We start from the raw sequence: 25,839 nt of genomic DNA, 5'->3' as shown, positions 1-25,839 counted from the left end.
AATATCATAAGATAACCTTTCTAAATAAATTATCCATATAATTTATCGATTCCTCAAATGCAAATATTTAGAAACCCATTTTTTAAATATCATAAGTGGTCACATTTATTTGTTAGATCATATCTACAATAAATATTATGGTGTTTTTCTAGCTTGTTATTGGGTATGACCCGACTTGGATCATAACGTACTAGCCACATCAATTATAATATGTGTCTTGGGCAGACCGATTCCAACATCCCCCCCCCCCCCCCAAACACAATAAAAACATTTCAATTAAAAACCGATGGGGTTTTAGAGAAGCTCAGGATTGAAGCTTTTTGTTCCAAAAATTGTGTGTCATACATTAGTACACGTTTTGTTAATAAAACTTGGTTTGAGTTTTCGTTTATAAAAGTCTTTTATTTTTTAATCCTAGTCTAATGTCCACACAAGCACTTAAGCAAGTAAATTCTTATCAAGTTAACGAGCACGTATAGTTCGGGTTTTGTTAACTATTGTCTTAATAACTAAATTAAATAATAAGCAAAGTAAATATAATAAAATATTAAAGTTTCAGTTGCTGGAAAGTTTTAAGAAAATATTAATTTATTATTTTTAATCGATCTTGTCGGTTTTTGTCGGTTTCGCGTTTAAAAACGAACAGTTCAACTTTTCATAAAAAATAAAACTTTTTAAGTCTTGGAAAACCTTACATATATATTAGTTAAGTATTAGGAGTTATTTTACAAAAAAATGTTATTATTCATTTTCGTTAACATTTTCTTAAAATAGCAACTTTTGACGTTTTCGTGTCAGTTTTCGCGACACGAATCGTTTATGTAAGGCCCCGATCCCAATGCCCTACTTTGGCGTTGGATTTACTCATAAACACAGTTCTAAATATCAGAGTTAATTAAAAATTTCGCGGAATAATAATAAAAGTCAACCATCCATTACAAACATTCATAACTTGTCTTTTAAAACATAATCATAAAACGTAGTATCAAACATTATGACAAATCTTCAGATGCCAGCCTCTTCAGATCCCTCCATGTGTCTCCCTCAAGCCAGCTGTATCAGTCTATTTACCTACGTGCATACTAAAAGTCAGCTACGCTGAGTGGGTTCTAGTTAATCAGGCAACATACAATACATTCACATACTTACTTATATATGTATCCGAAGATACATATTACATACTTAGCCTGTTACCTTTCTTTCATTCGTACATACATACTTTCTTTCCTTCATACTTTCGTACTTTCTTGTTTTAGCTTACTTATACATACGTAATCATATCTACGTAAAAGAGCATTTCGCCCTATAACCTTCGCAGATATTATTAGGCTCTGCAACCCTGTAACCTTCGCATATATTATTAGGGTATGCAACCATGTAACCTTCGCATATATTCTTAGGGTATGCAACCCCGTAACCTCGCATGCAACCCTGTAACCTTCGCATATATTATTGGGTATGCAACCCCGTAACCTCGCATGCAACCCTGTAACCTTCGCATATATTATTAGGGTATGCAACCCCGTAACCTTCGCATATATTATTAGGGTATTCAACCCTTTGAGCATACCTCCATACAACCATGCATTATCTTCTTTATAAATATGAATTTATATACTTTCACACATACACTTAATCTCTTCCATAACTTTCATATATCATTCGTAAAACAATAACATATCACACTATTATCTGGCGGTACATGCAATATCCGAAGATCGTTCACGTACCGTCAAGCATTCATTCCTACATAAAATCCTACAAGGCACACACTTACCACTTAAGGTAAATGTATTAACTAATCACATTGAGTATGCATACAACCTCGAAAACATAACAAGGAAATGGGGCTAGAAACTCACCTGAGCCCGGTTCCTCTTAGAGTTAATGGTAACTCCTTTATTTACTGGGCACGGCTAACTGTACAACGATACACGCATCAATCAACTATCACTACCCATATCGTATCTCTAGTTTAATATAACCCTCAACAAACGGGGGTCTGAGGCCAGCGCCCCTGGCAGCAGGGTTCTAGGGGTGGCACCCCTAGCAGGGTCCAAGGGGCAGAGCCCCTGGCTAGGGTCGAGCTGCCAGGTCAGCTTGGAAATTTATTATACGTGTAAACGAATGTCCTCTGATTAAGCCTCATTCGTTACAAGCGTATCTTATAGCGAATGACATGATTCGTTATCTTATCATAGTGAATGGGTGAGTAACGAATGACCTGATTCGTTATCTCAACATAACGAATGGGCGAGTCACGAATGACCTGATTCGTTATCTTAACATAACGAATAGGTGAGTAACGAATGACCTGATTCGTTATCTCAACATAACGAATGGGCGAGTAACGAATGATCTGATTCGTTATCTTAACATAACGAATGGGTGAGTAATGAATGATAGAGGTGTTCAAAAAAACCGGTTACGGAACCGGTTTGGGCGGTTAACCGGAAAACCGGTTTTTTAAAAACCGGTTTTTTTAAAAACCGGTTTGACCGGTTTACGTAACCGGTTTACGTATCGGTTATACTTTTTGGAGCCAAAACCGGTTTTATAACCGGTTATAAAAAAAAACCGGTTTTTTTTAATAACCGGTTATTAAAAAACCGGTTAACCGGTTTTTAAAATAACCGGTTTATAGCCGTTATAAAAAAAACCGGTTAACCGGTTTTTTAATAACCGGTTAACCGGTTAAACCGGTTTTCGAACGTTACCAAACGGCTTTATAGCCGTTTTTTTTTTTTTTGCCCGTTTTTTTAGCCGTTTTTTTGGTTTTTTTACCCCCACAAACATCTATATATAGTTTAGGTTGGGTATTGGTTAGATCACACTTGATTATACAACTCCAAAAGCTCTAAACGTTTATTTCATACGCGATTATAACTCCAAACGCTCTTCTTTCGTAGTCGTTTATTTCATACTCGAGTATACCACTCTTAATTCGTAGTCGATTATCATGGCCTCCCAAAGTGCTGCTTCATCGGTCAACATGGGTGCCTCGAACACGGGAGAAACCGTCGTTCGGGTCATCCCCACGAAACGAAACCAAGATATTTGGCAACATTTCGACCTATGCGAAATGTCTAACGGAACCCAAAAAGCTAGATGCAAACATTGTTTGAAGTTTTATAACAAAGAAGCAAACTCCAGTTTAAGAGCTCATGTAGAAAGGCCCTCTTGCAAGGTCTTGAAGGACGAATCCGGAAGTAGTTCGCAGCCGGAGATGACGAATCAAGGAACGGTGTTTACGTACGACCTTGAAGCGGTACGTCAACAGTTTGGCAACTTTGTGATTCAACAATCACTTCCTTTCAACCACTTCGACAACCCTCAATTCACGGAGATGATGCAAAAGTATGTTCAACCACGCTACCAACACGTAAGTCGTTCGACCCTTAGAAGAGATATGCTTAAAGCATGGAAAAACGCTAAATCCGAACTAATTTCATACTTTTCAAACTTACAAACTGGTGTGAACTTAACAACGGATGTGTGGTCGGTACCTAATGGTTCGCCCGACTCATACATTTGTGTGACGGCTCATTGGGTTGACCCCCGGTCGTGGCAAATGATGAAACGAACCGTTGCGTTTCAATTGTTTGATTACCCGCACACGGGTAGAAATATTTTTAAACTCTTGGATAAAGTCATTCGACAATACAAGATTGAAGATAAAATCTTTTCAATATCGTTTGATAACGCGTCCAACAATACGGCCGCGGTTGGCCATTTAAAATTAAAGTATAAACCTATTTGTGATGGAGCGTTTTTTCATAGCCGATGCATTGCACATATTATCAACTTGGCCGTGCAAGATGGGTTAAACGTGATCGAAACGCAAAGAAACAATTTTAAAAGAATGTTACGAGATGTTTTTAGCAACAATAAAACATTTTCAAGATACAAAAAATTTTGTGATGAAGCTAATTGTCAATGGTTGGGGCCCAATTGGGATTGTCCAACAAGATGGAACTCGACTTGTGATATGTTTGAGAAAGCCATCCAACAAAAAGAATCACTAGTTGCGTTTCATCAAATAATGTCAAGTAGGGGTAAATGTGCACCGTACGATCCTAGAAACTGGTTATTGATTGAGATCGTTACGGAGGTTCTTCAAATTTTTAAATCTTGCACAACTAGTTTATCCGGGGTTTACTATCCAACAAGCCCCATTGCTTTACCAAAAATTGCTGTCATGTGCACAAAGTTGACTGAAATTCATTGTAGGGGTGCACCTTATTTTGATATGGGTGCAAAAATGAAAGAAAAATTTATAAAATATTTTCAACAACTACCCGCTGTTTTGACCTGTGCGGCTGCGTTAAACCCTTGCATCAATGTTGGTGGTGTTGAAGCTTTAATAGAAAAAATTTGTGATGAGCTAGGGTTAAACGACGATCAAAACCCCTATTATAGCCAAACTTTAAAGAATGATTTCAACACCACATTGGCAAACATGTATGATGTTTACCTTACAAAACACGGGTCGTCTTCCCAAATTCATGACTCGTTAAGAGCTGTTGCCCAATCCCAATCCCAAACCGACCTTGAAATGGGGATGTACTACATGATTTGGGAAGACGCCGGTAAACGTCAAAGGGTAAACACCCCAAGCAGTGAACTTGGAAGGTATGGTGGTACCAACTTTGTGAAACACATGACTCCGGATGAATTTAGAAGTCTTGATTTGCTGGCTTGGTGGAGAGGTAAGGAGGATGAGTTTCCGATCCTCGCCGCCATGGCCAAAGATTTACTAACGGTCCAAGCTTCCACGGTAGCTTCGGAGTCTGCTTTTTCTGTTTCTGGCAGGGTTATATCGATTAGGAGGACTCGACTCACTCCAGCAGCTGTAGAGATGTCGATTTGCTACAAGGATTACTTGGACTCTTTAGACAGGGCACAACATCAACGCTCACTCGAGGGGGAAATGGACTATGAGGCGGCCTTGTATGAAGACGAGGTCAATCAAGGACACATTCAACCAATGACCGATGAAGAAGCCGCGTACGACGATTACCTAAGGAATAGCTCGGGATCGGGTAGCGAAGAAAATGAGTAACAAACATCAACTTGTTAATGTAATCGTGTCTAAGCATTCTTTAATGTTTGTATTTTTGAGTTACGAATATGCGATAACGATTTAATGTTTGTATTTTTAATGTAAAAGCTATAAATGAAAGTTATGTGTTTTTAATCTTCCAAGCAAAGAATGCTAACAACGAAACCCTAAACCCTAAACCCTAAAGAAAAAAAAAAAAAAAAAAAAAAAAAAAAAAAAAAAAAAAACCGGTTAACCGGTTAGACCGGTTATTAAAAACCGGTTATAAAAAACCGGTTTAATAACCGGTTCTAACCGGTTTTTAAACCGGTCCAAACCGGTTTGGCCGGTTTGAGTTTTCAGCAATAAAAACCGGTTAATAACCGGTCCGGTTATTAACCGAACCGGTTTTTTTCTGGATAAAAAAAACCGGTCCGGTTAATAACCGAACCGGTTTTTTCAAAAAAACCGATTTGTGCACCTCTAATGAATGACCTGATTCGTTATCTTAACATAATGAATGGGCGAGTAACGAATGACCTGATTCGTTATCTTAACATAACGAATGGGCGAGTAACGAATGACCTGATTCGTTATCTTAACGTAACGAATGGAAGAGTAATGAATGACCAGCAATTCGTTCAGCATCGCACAAATGGGCATCAGTCTTATCCAAACATTGACTCAGAGGTCAAAGTCAAAATTGATATGAACAAGAACAGTCACACAAACAAATTCTGCAATTGAACCTCAAATCTCAACGAAATAACACGAATTTGGTATCAATCAACTCGGAATCACGGCGCCTACAAACCCTAGTCATCCAATCATTCAAACGTCAGGTTTTAAAGGGTGCGATTGATGTATATATACATACAGTTAGTTCGTGTTTAAATGATTAACCTATCAAATGTTGACGGATTTCAATGAGAATTGTTGCGTTTGATTCGTTTTTACCATTTACATATAGATCTAGGAATACTAGACGAACTGAACAAGTTTTCGTTAACGAACGTACCTTAAACGAGTCAGTTTACGAACGCAATCTAGTCTTGATGTAGGTTTTGGCTCGTTACAATGTTCTAACTATCAAGTTCGGGTTCCCAACTTCGAATCTTGGTTCGGGATATAAGATAGTGTGTGTATTTTTGATGGTGTAGGCTAGGGTGTAGAGATGGATAAAAATGGAAAGGTTAAGGCTCATTACATCCCTTATTCCATCTTTTAAATGTCCAAGTCCACCTTTTATTAGTTTATTTATCTAAACCGATAAACGACACACTATTAAATAAACGAAATTTATTTTATTAATTCTTTTTCAAAAGCAGGATGTCACAGTTTAGGACTAAGTTTTGTTATCTTGTCCTCTTATCATATTATGTTATATATGATTATTTTGCAACATTAGATGTTGTTCTATAACAGTCCCTAACCGTCGTATCGGTTTACGTTTAAAAGCCGATTATTCGACCGTTAAATTTACCGACAAGTAAAAAAAACCAAGTAAGTCCACACTAATTATCTTATAAACTAAATATACACATTATAACATATAATTCACCCTTATTTCCTGATTTGATCACATAATATCATATAACATATTTAAATCAATTTTAAGCTCCTAAACCATAACTTAAGTTTTAATGATGACAATAATCAAACTTATCATTTCATACATGAACAAACATCATTATAAGAGCATCTCCATTAATGGTGAAGATATGGCAATGGTCTGAATTCCAAACCAAACCCTCAAAAGGGTTGTTACCATTGGAGATGACTAGCTGGAAGAGAGAGAGAGAGAGAGAGAGAGAGAGGAGGGATCGTTTTGTGAATCCATAACACTTCAAAAGTGTACTACATGTCTCACTACCCACTTTAACAAAGCAAATACACACCATATTTTCCATCTTCTAAATTCCTTATTTTTCATCTTTAAATTTCCTGCTGGTTCATGAATGGTTGAAATTAATATCAAATGCATTTGTTTACATGGTGATAGACTGATAGGAAAGAAATACAGTAGGAGGTGGGTGGTGGGTAGGTGCTAAAAAATGAATGGTTGAGATTTAATGGTGAGATACGAATAACAAATAACAATTTCACCTTAAGTAAGCAAGATGTGTTGAATTCACTTACTCACAAAACAGACACTTTAGTATAACAACTTTAATTAAATCTTTAGCAAATTTTTATTATTATCTCACCATTAAACATGTTATTTTTGTTTTCAAATTTGTTTAAAGGGTTAATAATTCAACAGGGATACGAAGTAATTGAGTTTTTTTTAACTAAGAATAGAGGAGGTTAATATATAAAGTTAATGAAGTTTTTATAGTTTTATGTGTGCATTTTAATAAATGAATTAAGTACAAGGAAAATTAAATACTGAGGTGGATGGTGAGGTGATGCTTTGAAACAAGGACTATATATTTGTCCATTGGAGGATAAAGGAATGTTTTGAAGATTGGTTTGAAATCTGATGTGGCGTGCTGAGGTGGCGGTTTGAAACAAGGAAAAACAACATACCATTGTGGATGCTCTAATACTTAAAAATCCAGATTCAAACCATTATCATGATTCTCACAACAAGCTAAATTTACACTTTTCAACTATATTCTTTGATCCTATTTAGAATGTTCTAACATGTGTGTTTAATTATGTATATTCTTTTAAAAATTAATCCAACAATCATATGATCATTCTTATATTCATCAAATCATCAATTCATATCATCATCTATGAACAAATTCGAGAATTTATTATTACTTTTGGAATTTCCTAAGTGTTCAATTAACAAAGTTTCATATTATAGTAACTTTTAATATTTGATAATTCTATCTAATCCAATCTTTCAATCATGATTAAGTATGCATCTTGTTTATCACATTCAACTAGTTTGATATAATTTCATGCATCCTATTGTTCTATTTAGATTTTGATTCTTCCATTATTCAAGTTTTCAAAGTTTCTATTTCTAGCAAGGGCAATTAATCCATATATTCTATCCTAATTCAAGTAAGTAACTTATTGTCTATCAAAAACATATATGCTAAGTATATAATCAAATATTCAACTATTCATTCAACAAAGTTTCCTTATTTGGCAATCTAAAAATTTCAACATTCTTCAAGTATTATCTTTCAAAGTAATAGATTTTGAATCTTCTAACATACAACCTATCCTAAATATCAATCTACATTAATCCATATCACTTTCTAACTTCATCAATTCATCAAATCATCAAATAATCCAAGTAATTCAAAAATCTCCAAATTGCAACTTATGAACAAGTTCTTGCTATATTCAATTTTAATACTAGCAATTCAATGATTCATGTTCATATCATTAATCCTTGATCATCAATTACTCAAAATTCATCCTAACATCAATCTCAAACATCAAATTCATCATGGGATTTCACCTAAATATCATATATTCTAACAATACAGAAAATCAATCTTAACAATACTTCTAATCAGTCTTAGCAATCAAAATATGATCTTCGAGATGAATGTATATATAAGTTGGTTCAATACTTCCCTTACGTCACGGCTCTTATACACAATCATTCATAATTTCCTATCTTTAAGGTCAATCTCAACTCAAGAACTCATATTCTAACCTAATCAATCATGGAAATCAACTCATAATCATAACTTACTTGAGTTTTTGAAGATCCTAGGATGAAGATGTGGTGGTTGTGTGTGTGGAGTTCCTTCCTCCTTCATAGTTGCTAATCACCATTTGATAGATCTTACTTGAATATGAGTGTGTGTGTGTGATTTGGATTTTGAATGTGATGTGAATGTGTTTGTGTGTGTATTCCGTGTAACTAGAGAGAGTCTGAGGGAGTAGAGTGGTGTGACTTGTTATGATAGGGTGCAAGGTGGATTAAGTGGAGTCAACACATTAGGCAAGTTTAGATGGGTAATGATTGGAGGTTTTAGGTGGTGGATGGTGATTGGGAGAATGGGAGGTGGAGGGGTGATGTGGCATCGCCAAGGAGGAAGGGTGGGGAGAAAATGTGGGTTTAACGAACTTTAATATGAGTGTGTGTGTGATATTAAGTTTCCGTTTTAACGTCTAACGTAGCTAATTAAACGAATCCCGTTTCTAATAAATTTTGTCAGACTTTGAACGACATTGGATTACAGATAATACAAGAAACTAATTTTTGGAAATAGCATAGTGATTCGAATCCCGTTGCTAATAATTTTTGAAAATAGTTCTCATTGGAAATAGCTCTCATTGGATTACAGATAATTAAACGAATCCCGTTTCTAATAATGGCTTTCGTGCTTCGACTATTACTTTTTAAGTTGTCGTCAACGGCCATTTATGTGACAAAATTATTCAACATTTTTAGAGTTTTTGGAAACGCGGCAGAAAAAACAAGCGATCTGCGACAACAAACCGACAAGAATTTGACCATTGATGATGTTGCGCTAGATAAGAAAATAAAAAAATATATCTCAAAAAATGGGCCAACCAATTTGACTGGAATTGACGATGTTTGGTTAAAAAATTAAATAATTTTTATCATTACAATACGCATGAAACTAGATTTCGTTCGCAAGCCTATTTCTTTCCGTCATATTTTTCGATACGAGGAGAAATTGTTTCTTGATTCGTTTACATAAAAAAGTTTTGTCATCTTCCTTTCTTGTGAGTGGTGTTTCATGAGATCATGTCTTATGAGATTTGTCAATAACAAAGACAACAAAGTAAATCAATAATTACCATTGTTTTATTAATAATAAACTTTCCGCCTGCTTTGTGAAGGCAATAGAAACTAAAACATGTGTTGGTGCAGAAACACACACTCAACAACAACCCCAGGAGAACAAGTCTATCTCCCTCCCCACTCTTGGACTCCCAACAGAGCGAGTGATATCCTGAAACACACACCTTCAGCCTCTTCTGAACCACTTTCCCAGTCCCAGTCACACCCAGCTTCATCTTCTCCGCATCCGCACTCGACCCCAAAACCGCAGCAATGATAGCTTCCTCGAAATCCTCATTATTGTCCAATCGCCACTTTTCTCTGGTGATGTCGACTTCCTACGCGCCTTGTTCTCTTTGTCTTCCGCCACTACTTCGGCAGCATTTATATCTCTTCAACCCCTCCCCGACATTTTCACTAGGTTTCATCACTACATAAAACGGCTTTGCGTCGATGTTAAGTGAATTTCCAAGAATGTTCGAGTTCACGTTCACGTTCTCCTTAGCAAACCCGTCTTGCGGTTTTGCCAGATGTTCCTTACACGGCTGCGGCTGCCAAACTGCAGACGAACCCAAAAACGCGTCGAACAACTTCCTTTGCTCGACACGGTCCCCAGAGCTGCTCATCATCATTTCCGATTTGAGATCGGTTAACATCTGCTGGGCCCGCTCGTACGCCTTGAGGTGCGAGTCCACCCCTCGGGGCCCATCTGCCACAGCCGGCTTCACAAGGCGAAGCGTCTCTTTGGCCTCACCGAGCCGCCCTTGCTTCATCAAACATATTCCCAAATTGCACATTTTGTTGTTGTCGGGTGTGATCACTAACGCCCTCCTGTATGCCTCTTCCGCCTCTATGTAGTTGTTTTGTTGCATCAAAGCCCACCCCAAATTACCCTAAAAGAATTGTGCGTCAAAACAAATTTAAAATCAGAATAATAATAATAGTGTATAAATTGTTTTCTATTCTTACCAGCAGCCGAGTCGCCTCCTGCTCGACCGAAACTTGAAATTTCTTTCCTTGCGATCTTGCGGTTTTCGTTCTCTTCCCGTTAAAGGCCATACCTTGCTGAATCAAGAATAACTTATGCCTCAACAATCCAATCTGGTCATCCAATCTTCCACATCTCTGCAATCACAAATCCAATTAAATTCAGTTAAACTAAAAACACAATTTTAACGAATAATTAATTATCTAACCTTGTAGAGATCCAAAAGGATGTTATCCAGAGATTCCTGGGCTTGATCCGAACATCTTCTTCTCAAAGACTTAATGGCTTCTATGGCTTCCTCAGCCCGATTCTGCTGTTTCATAACAATCGCCATATCCTTAAGAGCACTGTCCACCCGATCCCCGCATTAATCGCGGCCCAGAACAACGGTATTGCCCGCTCCGGATCCTTCTCTACCAACTACAAAGCCAATCAAATCCCACAAAAAAAAATCAATATCAATCCAATAAAATTATTAAAAAAATTAAGAATCGAAATTTAATAAAATTCTTACCTGGACGTCTTTGGCTCGGACATAAGGCGAATCTCCGACCGGGACCTTGTGAGTCACATGGAACGACTCGGATCGAGCCTGGTTCGAGTTGAACGAGTCAGACCGAGTTGAGTTCAAATTGAACGATTCGGACCGAGTCCTCAAAACCCCACCACCGATTGGTTTTGCCGGAGACGATGGGGCCGATTTTCTGGATCGGAACCCGGGTGGCGCGTTCCACATATCTTGTTGCATCATCTTGAATCGGGTGATTTGTAAATTAAATGAATTTGTAAGAAACCAGTAAACCACCACCGCTGCAACGGTGGCTGAGATTCTTTAGAGAGAGAGAGAGATACGGTGTTGGTTTAGAGAGAGAAAGTGACGGTTGCGGAGAGCGGAGAGACGATGGATGGTAGTGAGGTTTTGATAGTGGGGGTTATATTTGAAAAATATGACCGTTGTGAGGTTAACGTTGTACTACTAGCCGTTGGGCCTACGATGTAAAACATGGTAAGTTGGCAATTTGGGCCCTTAATTTTCTTGTCTAATTTTGTTTTTACCCTCTTCATATAATTCTTGAAGAACAAGCCCTCCCTATTTGGCTTTGGAGCAAAACTTTTTTTTTCTTTAACAAGCAACAAATAAAGTCTGGCTATTCGGATTAACAGGTAACCAACCCAATGAAAAAAGACGATGATTGTACCAAAGATTATAAAATTGAATGAAGCTTACAGTCGGCACAAAATAAGTACCGATGCTAGCGCTGTGAGGTGAATAAGGTTTTATGAAAAATATCTTGTTTGAAACGCTTATGATGCGGAATATTTATATACTCAAGTTTTGACCGTTAACAATTAAATGTCTATTTGAAATTTAAATTGAAATTTGAACGTTAAAAGATTATTGTGAATGCGTACGTTAAATTGTTGTCAGTAATTTACAAAAAAATCGGTCTTCGTACTAATTCTACTGGTTCATTAGTCGAACCGATATTAAAAATCAAATTACATCACAACTAAATTAAAAATAAAATTATAAATAATTAATTATGATCTACTAGAAAAAACATGAATGCACCGATGTGATAACGTCTAATGTCAAGGCGTAAGCGTAAAATCGCACCTATTTTTGTACGCAAGACTAGGGTCCGGGGAGGATTTAAATGGAGTGCTAGTGCTTATTGTGTCCTTGTATGTTTGAAATAGTAAGTGTAGTCTATGGCTGAATACTATATGTATGTATAGTCCATACACATAGATGTACGCGTATGGTAGCTAAATAGTATCCCATACTCATAATATAATATGCGTGCATAAGGAAGCCATACAAATAGCCCATGTGCATGAGAGTGTCCATGGCATTAAGGCCTATAAATAGGCAATCTTTGGCTCATGGAGGTAGAAATATGATCTTTCTGCCTCCGAATGTATAATTAGTCTGCCGGATTTTAACTATAATGACAGGCTTCCTAGGGGTGTACATCGAGCTTAACCAAGTGTTTAGTAATGTATGTATGAACTATAATCATTCGGTTAAACATCAACGAGAAGAATCATTCGGCTTGATATCATTATATATGTCTCAACAGATCACGTGCAAGAATAATCATTCAGCTCGATAGCATCTTATACGTCTCAATAGATCATGTATCACGTCTAGCGACTATTCCTGGCATTATAACTTTTTTAGAAGAGAGAAACCTTACCCCATATCCTATAGGGTAAAGATGGTGCTCCTAGCAAGAGCCCCCACCCCCCCCCCCCCCCCGCGCGCGCGCTCCAAGGACACAAAGAACAAAGATGAAGTAAAGAAAAACACATGCAAACGACACTTGAAACATGCACATAACACGTAACACATAAACACCAATTCAACACCTTAAGTAAATGTAAGTGGTGGGAGTAGCTAATGTAAAAAGATAGGAACGCATGGATAAACACATATAAACAATAAACTAAAGAATTTATAGCCCCAAACCCCCGCCTAGGTCTATGCGTTCCCCTACACCTAGCGGGACAGTCACGCCTAATCTCCTTGTTGTCTCTCTCTCTCTATATATATGACACCCCACTAATCCGATCAAATCTTAATCCTAATTTCCTTACATTAATTTCCCATGCTTAATATTTTGTCAGTAAATCACCATGTGGTTAACAAGAAATTAACTCACATGCATATTATATGTGTCTAAGTTTTCTTCAACAATTTGGTAAAAAACTCCTAAGGAGTTTTTTCCCAAACTAGCGTTGATAGAAAAACTATTTACCACTTTAGTGTTGTTTAAAAAGTATTTACTAAACTAGCGTTTTCTATTTATTTTGTATTAACCTTTTACTGTAACATTAAGATATTAGCTAGAGTCTATATAACTTTCTTATTAAGTTCATAAATTCTGTTTTTATATAATATTTCTTTAATATTTTTTTCGATCAATTCAAAATCATCTTCTTTTTTTTCACTTGACTCTGTTTTTTAAAACTATTTTAGTTTTGAAGCTTTTCTTTTTATTTCTTCTGGTTTCTCCTTTTTATTATTTTTTTAAATCGTCATTTACGAATTTGGTTTCAATTTTCTTTTGTGTGTTTTTTAATCATTAAACTCTTTTTTTACTTGATCACTAAATTTTATTCGATCAATCCAATATCGTCATTTTATGAGTTTTGTTTTTTGAATTTAGTTCTGGTATTTTAACGAACCTAGTGATATCAACTGAATTCGCGTTGAATACTCGCCGCAGTTCTCGGATTCTACCAACATCCCGGTTTTACCGATTGTTCAAAAAATGAACATATTTAAAACATAAAAAATGAGTAAAACTCGGTGTTGATAAAATCCAAGTGTTGACATTACTTCGGTTGGTATTTGGTAGGTTCTTTACGGTATCAGAACTAAATCCAAAAATTAAATTCTCAAAATGAGCATATTTAAAACGAAAACAACTAAAGTCGGTAAAACCCAAGTGTTGCGGCGACTATTTGACGTAAATTAGGTTGGTATCTGTTAGGATCGTTACAATACCGGAACAAAACCCAAAAAAAAAGTTCGTAAAATGAACATATTAGAAACAAAAAAAATCATTAAAAGCCAAGCGTTGTAGCAATGTTCAACGTGAAATCAAGTCTATATTAATTATACTCGTTACGGTATCAAAACTATACTAAAAAAACACATTCGTAAAATAAATATATTATACAAACTAAATTTCTATGAAAATAAATAATTAAAGAAATGAAGACAAAAGAAAATTTTCATATCTGACTTAGTAAAATAAGGATGACTGACAAAATATAATATAAAACATACGATATTGAATTAATAGCATAAAAATATATAAAACACGTGATATGAAAATTGATAATTAATGAACTAAATAGGAAAAATTAAAAAGACTAATATGTTCATGTAAAAGTAAAAGGTTAATACAAAATCAACAGAAAACACTAGTTTGGTAAATACTTTTTAATCAACACTAAAGTGGTAAATAGTTTTTTCATCAACACTTAGGAGTTTTTTACCAAATTGGGGTGGTGGAAATAAGTATTTACTAAAATGGGTGATTTTAAAAATATTTACCAAAATAGGTTTTTTTAACAAATTTATCTTTTCTCACCTTATTCTTAGTTTCTATTAACATTTACTACATATAAACCACAGAAAAAAACTACAGGAAATAAAATTAAATTTTCTTTTAGAAATTTTATCTATTTAAAAATATTAAATTTCTAAATCTTTAAATACTATTAAAACAATACAATGTGGACACATGGCCTTCAACTAGGCTGTCCACATGTGCAATCTAGTAACCAAATTACCATTTTCAGAAGCTCCAATATTGTGCCTTGTCATGTTGACCAAACACCAAAAAACTTATTTATACATTAATATTTTCCACCTAAATCATTCTAATCTCTCTCTCTCTGCCTCTTTTGTGACATCCCATATCGGTTGGGAAGGAGAACTAAGCCTTCTTTATAAGGAGGTGGATACATTCCCCATCATAACGCGTTTTGGGCGCTTAATGGTAGTGGATGAGAGGACAATTCCACAGTTAAGCGTGCTCAGGTGGGAGAAGTATGAGGATGTGTGACCACCTGGGCAACCAAAATCAAATCCGTGAGGCGATGGTGGTACGTCCCGGCCAAATCGGATAATATTATGGTGCGGTGGTAGCTGGGTTCTTACAAGTTGGTATCAGAGCAAAGTTCGAAAGATTTAAGCATCCTACATGCTTAGAAACGAACAGAGGATGGGATTTAAGTAAGGAAGGAAAGAAGATGCTAGTTCAAGATAGCTATGTGTCACTCAAGCAAGCTCAGTAAAGGTAGAGTGAATGGTTAAATATGTATGTTTAATTGCTAAAGGAAGGATATGTGGATGTTAGGGATAGGATTATTTGATTGTTTGATTAGTTAAATGTTTAAAGTAGAACCAGCACAAATAGACTGATTAAGGGAAGTGTATAGCAGACGGAAAGTAACGTGATCAGCTAATCACAGCTGACCACTGTTATTACCTGTTAGCCTTACTGTCCTTGTACTAAATAGTTTCTTGAGTGATGACGTTTGTGTTTTCCATTCCAGAATACGATGGCTGGATCTAGAGCATTTGTTGGTGTAGGAGGTCGCACTGGACGTCGTGGTAGGCCTCGTCGTGTCCAACAACCTTCGGTAGAAACAGCTTCCAAAACCGGAGCTGAAGGAAGCGCAACTGGAAGAAACCCTGAGAACAACGAAGGAGTCCAACTCGATCCCTTAATCCAAGCAGCTATTGTACAAGCTGTAGCCATTGCAGTGAAGAACTTGAACCCAGAGGGGTCTGCTGGAGGCCGTGAAAGAACAGCTGAAGGAGCGGGAGGAGGTGGTAGGAAATATGATGAAGGAGAGAGGGAGGCTTAGAGTGTGGTAAGGTCTGTGAAAGTTGATGATAGGAAGAGGGGCCGAGGTGGGTGCAACTATAAGCCCTTCAAGGGATGTGACCCGCCAAAGCTGACTGGTTTGGGAGACACAATCGCTACCCTTAAATGGATAACCGCCATGGATAAAATTATCCGCATTAGCGAGTGTCGTCCCGATCAAGCTGTCGGTTATGCCACCCAATCGTTTGAAGAGGAGGCGATGTATTGGTGGGAAAGTGTGGAGCAGAGGAAGACTCGGGATGAGATTAAGGCCATGAAGTGGGAGGATCTGAAGGAGTTAGTGATGAAGAGGTTCTGTGCTGACGCCGAGGTTGAGAGGGCAAAGATGAAGTTTCTGAACCTGAAATCCGGAACGATGACACATCGTTAGTATACCACCGAGTTCAACCGAATGTCTAGGTTGGTGCCCGATATGGTTAACACTGAGGCTAAGAGGATCAAGTGTTATGTGAGGGTATTGCCACAGAAAGTCCGCACTCTAGTCAGGACAAGTAAACCTGCTACCTTTGACTCTGCTGTCGAGCTCGCAGAGACGGTTTATGCAGACCTGGCTGCGGATGATATTGTGGTGGAAGAAGAGAAGAAAGAAAAGAAGTGGGTCAATGTCAAACGACCCGGTACTCAGTTATGGAACTCCAAGGAAAAGAAGCAGAAAGTGTGGGAGAAGAGATCGTGCAAGACGTGTGGTAAAATGCATGGTGGTGAGTGTAAGTAGGGTAGGAGTTCTGATGTTTGTAACAAATGTGGAAAAGCCCATGGTGGAGAATGCAGGATGGGGTCTAATGCGTGTTATAAGTGTGGGAAGGTAGGGCATTATGCCAATGAATGTAGTGCAAAGCCAACCTGTTACAAATGTGGCAAGACAGGCCATATGGAGAGAGAGTGTACCGATGGTTAGGCTGGAGGTAGTGGGAAGAAGGATGCTGAACCAACAAGGCCAAAGACTAGAGCCTACATGCTGACTTAGGAACAAGCCAAACAGATTCCAGACGTCGTGACAGGTACGTTTTTAGTAAACGGTGTTTCTGCTTCGGTATTATTTGATTCAGGTGCGAATAGGAGTTTCGTCGCTACACCATTTAGTAAAATAGCTAAAATGAAATGTTCCCGAGTGTCTGAAACCTTTATAGTAGAAACCGCTAGTGACAGTTCGGTTAAAATAATAAAAATGGTTAAGAACGCTAAGATAGAATTAGAGGGACATGAATTCACTGTTACTTTGTATGTTATGTGTAACATTTCGGGTTTTTCCGTTTTTTCGGTTTTGTAATCATTACCCGACCCAGGTTCGGGTTCGGGTATTTTATCAATAAATCTCGCAATCATTTGATATTTTACTTATTTATTTATTTATTGGTTTGATTTTAATAATGAGATGTTACAAAAACGACCCCTCAACTTACTTTATTATAATTTTGAAACCACAACCATAAAACAGGGACCAAAGTGCAAATTCCTTTCCCTCCTTCTTCCCCTCTTGCTGCCGACACCAAAGAACCCCCCTCCCCCCATTGCTTGTTCCTCAATTCTCGGCCATATTAAACGAAATTGATTTCATAATATCATTTAGTTACCAAAAACGCTTCACACCGACGTTTTAATTGTGGAAAATAATAATGGATTGACGCTTCACACCGCGGCTGACTCGTCTATGAAACTCTATATAAACATGCTTATAATTCAATTAAACTCGTTCACACATCCCTCACTATATTGCGATACAAACCCCTAAGCTAATTACAATATACAAGGTCGTCTAATACCCGTTTGAGATCGAAACAGAGCCGAACCATCGTGTTCTTCATTCTTCCTCAATTCGCTACCATACAAGGTAACCTGATTATGCATATAATTCGTTTTTAACCGATTATCAATAACCCTAACCTAATTTGAATCAATAACAATCAATTAAATGGTTTTGAGTTCTAGGGTTTGTATTGTGAAGAACCATAATATGAACATATGTTTATTTGTTTTCGCGTCCAGTAAATTAAACGTGTTAAGGCGCTGGCTTGATGGCCAGCGCGTGTTTTGTTAAACCTTGAGAACCGGCCTGGGACCCGGGTTCGAGTCCCCAGGCCCGGTTTTGCTTAATTTTTTGGTTATTATTTCTTTAACACTTTCTTTATTGTTATTTTTGGGGTTTAAAACATTAAATAATCATTATTTTGATAAACCGAACTCCGAAACAACTCGTTTCTGTTAATATTTCTCGTTTAAATATATATATATATATATATATATATAACTATGTACCTTATACCCATACACTTAATAAGTAAGATATATATATATATATATATATATATATATATATATATATATATATATATATATATATATTACGACTCTCGATAACAAACCGAATTATATTAGATATTCAAGATTTTTTTTTCCGTTTAACTTTTCCGTTATTATTTTATACTTATCAAACCCAAATACGAATCAATAAATATGATAATTATAATAACCACATCGAAACCCGTCATAATACTTAACTTTTCGTTATGACCCTATTTAACTCACTTTATCATTAACAACTACGAATATTTTTCGGTGAACCTCGAGAAGCTTGATCGTTTCCCATCCTAGCCTTTCTTTTATTATCTCGTCTTCGTTTATCCTGCACTATAAGGTAAGTAAATTCACACCCCTTTTTTACCGCTTTACAATTTTGGGGGCGTTATGCGTTCAAAATCAATATATTGTTTTCACTACAATTCCGTTATATGCATAATTGTAATTGCTCGATTAGTTGTTATGTGCGAATATGACTATGTGTTTATTTTTATGTTGGTTGGTACCTCATCCTCATCCTCATTAGTATGATCATACGCTGTCGAATTAAACTGTTATCAATGCAATTCGGTTGAAAAAATAACTTTTATTTATTGTTGCTGGTTGTAGTAATTTACGATTTGCATGGAATTGTCATTTTATTATTTTATATACTCAAAACTGTGTTTTACTTTCTCAACTTTATGTTGACAAAATATATATTTTCACGCATGGCGCAGGTAGCTTTATTGGATGAATTGAGTATTGAAAGTTAGATGAGACCTTAGGTTGCTTGATGAATGAAGAACATTTTCTTTTTGTTTTAAGTAATTTATGTTTTGATATTTAATTGTAACGGTATTTCATTTGAAACGATGTTTGTGCTTTTGAACTTAATATATGAATGAATAATTTAGATATTGACACGTGTATTTCATTTAGTGTCTTCTGAGCTATGATACAATCAATGTCTCGCCCCGGCATGTTCCGCCGTAGGTTGGGGTGTGACAGATTGGTATCAGAGCCGAAGGCTATAAGATAGGTGGTTAGACGTAATGACCTAGTAGCATGCTTAGGGTCCCTATATGTGTTCCGATACGTGTACCCTACTTGTTTAAATTTTTGTACATAGCTTAGCATATTTATATTTTTCATCATATACAATTGTACACAAAAAGCACACATTTAATCTGAGGCTATGCCTCACCCTCCAAAACTAATTTTTTTTTAAAAAAACTCTAGGACGATTTTTATCGGGAAATTCCTTAGGAAATCCCATCTTTTTGCTCCACTCTCCTTGAGGACGATTCGTGGGACGGATATGTAGTAACTGGAAGAGGGACGCACTTGTTTACCGAACCCTTGACACCAAGGCTTGCGAGCCTAAGGAAGTGCAATGCGCATAAATCTCAATCAACCGCGAGACCTGGTTGTCTTCCTGGAGTGTTCGGTAAGGGTGTGAAACTTATTAGGCCAAAGCATATCACACCAAACGTACCCGAATCTACTACCCTCATTGTGTCAACGTGGTCATGTGACGATCACATCCTTAAATTTATAACCGAATTCACGGTGATTTCGTGGCTAAACTCGGTTTTTCCGTATTGTGTTTTGTTGATCGGATGGATGAAGTATGTTCAATGGGGTGGTTCCCGAACTACTTCAACCATCTACCTCAACACCCCCCCTCAAATTCGATTTTCGATTGATTTTGTTTATTTGGTGTTCGATAATTTTCATTTGTTGGAAGGACCCATGGTGATACATGAAGCCCTAACCGACAAATGAACCTATGTATTTTTATTCAAGTTACGTTGTTATATTTTCTCAAAATGTTAAATATGATAAAATGTTATATAATCAAGTCTCGTAAGTAATGAAAATCCTAAAACACAATCCCAACCTCAATGCACGATTACTATATTTCATCAATTAATTATACTTGCAACATTCACCAGAGTCTTACGAATCTTACATCTTTTACCCCTGCAGTATGTCTTCTCGTCTCATCAACCATGGCCGTCGCACCGGCAACTCTGGCCGCAGCATGTCGTCCAGCATTGCTAAAGGCATTGTGGAAACCCTCCCAACGATCATCTCTCAATTGCAAACTGTGAATGCTTCTTCTTCATCCGCAACTCCTAACCCAAATGCTTATCCTCTCAAACAATTCAAGAGTGCCAACCCGCCCGAATACCACGGTATCGACGGTGCTACCGTTCTCCTCGAATGGTTCGAAGAAATGGAGAGCATATTCCTCCAATGTGAATGCCCCGAGGACAAGAAAACCAATTACGCCTCGAGCAAGCTTAAGAAGAATGCCCTCAATTGATGGAATGGTGAGAAGCGCATGCTTGGCGCTGAGGTTGCCATGGCCTTTCCATGGGATGACCTCAAGAAACTTATGCTCAAGAAGTTCTGCCCGAAACATGAGATTCGGAAGTTGGAAGAGGAATTTTGGAATTTGAAACAAGAAAGTGGTAATGACACAGTCTACAACGACCGTTTCCATGAACTAAGCTTCCTCATTCCCCACATGGTCACTCCCCATGAACGCGTAATCGATAAGTACATCTCGGGTTTGCCTATGCAAATCCAAGACTCCGTTCTAAGTCGTGACCCTCAAACCCTCCATGATGCCATCACCCTAGCCGGTACCCTCACCGAGAACCACGTTAAGGCCGGGACCTTAACGCGGAAAAATTACAAGAAACCCAATGATAAGCCCACACATGAGCCCACTAAGGAATCCAAGCCCGAATCCGCTAAGCCCGAATCCTCCAAGAATAACATCCACAATAACCCATCTCACTACCGCAACAACAAGAGAAAACCCAACTCCTAAAATTATGTCTTAGCCCAACCACAAGCCCAACAAGCCCCTCATAATAAGAAACCCTATACCAGCCCACACCCGTTTTGCAACACTTGCCAGCTCCACCACCCGACCCAAGCCACTTGTCGGGTGTGCATCAATTGCCACCGATTCGGCCACATCACCCAATATTGTCGAGAATCACCTTGTGTGCAAGCCGCTCCACCGTGGTTCGCACCATCAAACCAACCCAACCGAGCCATCCCTCGTGCTCCAATCATTAACCCCGTTAGGGCTTGCTACAATTGCGGTGACCCAAATCACCTTCGCAACGCGTGTCCTCGACTCGCCTAAGTTCACCAAGCCTATGTTGCACCACAACCTTACTACACCTCCCAAGCCTATCAAGTGCAAGCTTACCAACCTCAAGTACCCCAACTCATGGCTCCTCCACCTCTCCAAGCTCAACCCCTGGTCATGCAAGCCTATTAAGTTCCAACCCCTTAAGCTTCAACTTCTCAAACCCAAGCACCACGAGGAACTCAAGGCCAAGCTTTCACAATCAATGCTCATCAAGCTCGAAACTCGAATGATGAGGTGATAAGCACCATGCTTCGGTACTATTTGATTCGGGAGCCGATAGAAGCTTTATTTCCTTTGATTATGAATACATACTTGATGTGCCCCGTAGTAAATTACCTAAGCCCTTCACGGTAGAGATAGCAAACGGTAGTTCGATCACGATTGACTCCGTCATTCGAAATTGCACGATTACCCTCAATGGACGAAAGTTCTCTATTGACCTTATCCCTATGCAAATGGGTAGTTTCGACGTTATCATTGGTATGGACTGGCTCTCTCTCCACCGCGCCGAAATTTTGTGTTTCGAGAAACTCATTCGAATCCCTATTGATGGAGGCGTGATTCTAAACTTTTGCGGTGAAGGACCATTCTCAAAGCTAAACCTCATGTCTTGTCTCGAAGCCCAACGTTACTTATGCAAGAAGTATGTCGCCTTTTTAGCCCACGTCACCACAAAATCCGATAAAGAAAAGAAACTTTCCGACATCCCGATTGTCCGCGACTTCCCCGAAGTCTTTCCAGATGACGTTTCCGGACTTCCTCCCATTCGTCAAGTGGAGTTCCGTATAGATCTTGTACCCGAAGCAAATCCCGTAGCAAAAGCACCATACCGTCTTGCACCTTCCGAGATGCAAGAACTCTCTAACCAAATCCAAGAACTCACGGAAAAGGGTTTTATTCGCCCAAGTTTGTCTCCATGGGGCGCACCCGTCTTGTTTGTTAAGAAGAAAGACGGTACTCTCCGTATGTGTATTGATTATCGTGAGCTCAACAAGCTTACTATCAAGAATCGTTATCCCCTTCCGCGTATCGATGATCTTTTCGATCAACTCCAAGGAGCCGCATGTTTCTCTAAGATTGATCTCCGTTCGGGTTATCACCAACTCCGTGTCCACGAAGATGACATACCCAAGACCGCCTTCCGTACTCGTTATGGCCACTTTGAATTCCGAGATATGCCTTTTGGTTTGACTAATGCTCCTGCCGTTTTCATGGATCTTATGAATCGCGTTTGTAAACCCTACCTCGACAAGTTCGTGATTATTTTCATTGACGATATCTTGAAATACTCTAAATCCGAGACCGAGCACAAAGACCATTTGCGCGCCATTCTCGACTTGTTACGAAAGGAACAACTTTATGCCAAGTTCTCCAAATGCGAATTTTGGCTAAAGTAAGTTCAATTCTTGGGCCACATCGTTAACGACAAGGGTATTCACGTTGATCCCGCTAAAATTGAGGCCGTCAAAAATTGGGCGACCCCGTCCTCTCCAACGGAGGTTCGTTCATTTCTTGGTTTAGCGGGGTATTATCGTCGTTTTATTCGCAACTTTTCGAAGATTGCTTCACTCCTTACCGCACTAACCCACAAAGGGAAAGTTTATGAATGAGGTTCCGATCAAGAGGAAGCGTTTCAAACTCTTAAGGACATGCTTTGCAATGCTCCAATCCTTGCTCTTCCCGAGGGCAACGACGATTTTGTTGTCTTTTGTGACGCTTCTTTTCAAGGTCTTGGTTGTGTTCTTATGCAACGAGACAAGGTCATTGCTTACGCTTCGCGTCAACTCAAGGTACACGAGAAAAATTACACGACGCACGACCTCGAAATTGGTGCGGTCGTTTTTTCCTTGAAAATTTGGAGACACTACCTTTACGGCACGAAATGTTTGGTCTTCACCGACCATAAAAATTTACAACACATTTTCGACCAAAAGGACCTCAATATGAGACAAAGACGATGGGCCGAATTGTTAAGCGATTATGATTGCGAAACTCGCTACCACCCCGGGAAAGCGAATGTCGTGGCCGATGCTCTTAGTCGTAAGAGTCATCTTAAATCCGTCTTGCGCCATTGTGTCACCATCCAATCTGACCTCCAAAGCCGCATCTTCGACGCACAACACGTCTCCGTCACCGAGGGTAACTTACACGATGAGATGTCATGTGGCGCCGAACTCCAACTTGAAACCAAACGTAATGGCTTACTCTATTATTCAGACCAATTATGGGTTCCCGATCGTGAAGACCTTCGCATGTTCATCCTTGATAAAGCTCATAAGTCACGATACTCTATTCATCCCGGTGCGGAGAAAATGTATGCCGATCTTCGTACCATGTTTTGGTAGCCGGGAATGAAGAAAGATATTGCGGTGTATGTATCTAAATGCCTCACTTGTTCTAAGGTTAAAGCCAAACATCAAAAGCCGTTTGGCTTGCTCGAGCAACCTTCGATCCCCGTTTGGAAATGGGAAGACATAGCCATGGATTTCATTACCAAACTCCCCACTACTCAAAGCCGCAATGATAGTATTTGGGTAATTGTTGATCGTTTGACCAAGTCAGCTCATTTCATACCGTTCCGTGAAAAGTCATCCGTAAGTGAATTAGCCCGACTCTATGTCAAGAACATCATTTGCCGCCATGTAACGCCTTTGACCATCATTTCTGATCGTGATGGTCGGTTTACCTCTCATTTTTTGAAATCTTTGCAAACCGCCTTGGGTACCCGTATTGATTTAAGCACCGCTTATCACACGCAAACCGATGGTCAATCCGAGAGAACAATCCAAACTCTCGAAGATATGCTCCGCTCTTGCATACTAGACTTTGGTGGAAATTGGGATACTCACTTACCACTTGTAGAGTTTTCCTACAATAATTGTTTTCACACTAGTATTGGCATGGCACCTTTTGAAGCTCTCTATGGCCGAAAATGTCATTCCCCAATTTGTTGGAACGAGGTTGGTGAATCGCAAATCACCGGTCCCGAGCTTGTTCAAGAAACCTCTGATCGAATCGCTCTTATTCGTCAAAATCTTCTTGCCGCTCGTAGCCGTCAAAAGAGCTACGCCGATAAGCGTCGTAAACCACTTGAGTTCAATGTTGGTGATCAGGTTCTCCTCAAAGTATCTCCTTGGAAAGGGGTTTGTATTGGGAGGAACCATAATATGAACATATGTTTATTTGTTTTCGCGTCCAGTAAATTAAACGTGTTAAGGCGTTGGCTTGATGGCCAGCGCGTGTTTTGTTAAACCTTGAGAACCGGCCTGGGACCCGGGTTCGAGTCCCCAGGCCCGGTTTTGCTTAATTTTTTGGTTATTATTTCTTTAGCACTTTCTTTATTGTTATTTTTGGGGTTTAAAACATTAAATAATCATTATTTTGATAAACCGAACTCCGAAACAACTCGTTTCCGTTCATATTTCTCATTTAAATAAATACATATACATATAACTATGTACCTTATACCCATACACTTAATAAGTAAGATGTATATATATATATATATATATATATATATATATTTTACGACTCTCGATAACAAACCGAATTATATTAGATATTCAAGATTTTTTTTTCCGTTTAACTTTTCCGTTATTATTTTACTTATCAAACCCAAATACGAATCAATAAATATGATAATTATAATAACCACATCGAAACCCGTCATAATACTTAACTTTTCGTTATGACCCTATTTAACTCACTTTATCATTAACAACTAAGAATATTTTTCGGTGAACCTCGAGAAGCTTGATTGTTTCCCATCCTAGCCTTTCTTTTATTATCTCGTCTTCGTTTATCCTGCACTATAAGGTAAGTAAATTCACACCCCCTTTTTACCGCTTTACAATTTTGGGGGCGTTATGCGTTCAAAGTCAATATATTGTTTTCACTACAATTCCGTTATATGCATAAATGTAATTGCTCGATTAGTTGTTATGTGCGAATATGACTATGTGTTTATTTTTATGTTGGTTGGTACCTCATCCTCATCCTCATTAGTATGATCATACGCCGTCGAATTAAACCGTTATCAATGCGATTCGGTTGAAAAGACAACTTTTATTTATTGTTGCTAGTTGTAGTAATTTATGATTTGCATGGAATTGTTTTATTATTTTATATACTCAAAACTATGTTTTACTTGCTCAACTTTATGTTGACAAAATATATATTTTCACGCATGGCGCAGGAAGCTTTATTGGATGAATCGAG

The 25,839-nt window shown here is 38.1% G+C and overlaps 1 pseudogene across 1 annotated transcript; it reads right to left on the bottom strand.

Moving 5' to 3' along the window:
• Positions 1–9,867: 9,867 nt before the first annotated feature.
• On the bottom strand, positions 9,868–11,794 carry LOC143559313 (protein POLLENLESS 3-LIKE 2-like; annotated as a pseudogene). The gene is made up of 4 exons (XR_013139912.1): positions 11,270–11,794; positions 10,964–11,175; positions 10,737–10,892; positions 9,868–10,660 (listed from the first exon to the last, which is right to left on the bottom strand). The product of XR_013139912.1 is annotated as a protein POLLENLESS 3-LIKE 2-like (transcript).
• Between the last annotated feature and the right edge of the window lie 14,045 nt (positions 11,795–25,839).

This window comes from Bidens hawaiensis, unplaced genomic scaffold (genome assembly GCF_021521415.1).
Source record: "Bidens hawaiensis isolate Kalapana, Puna unplaced genomic scaffold, B.hawaiensis_p1.1 tig00001088_1, whole genome shotgun sequence".
Classification (NCBI taxonomy): domain Eukaryota; kingdom Viridiplantae; phylum Streptophyta; class Magnoliopsida; order Asterales; family Asteraceae; genus Bidens; species Bidens hawaiensis.
The sequence above is the reverse complement of the archived record's forward strand: the minus strand, read 5'-3'. Positions and strand labels throughout refer to the sequence as shown.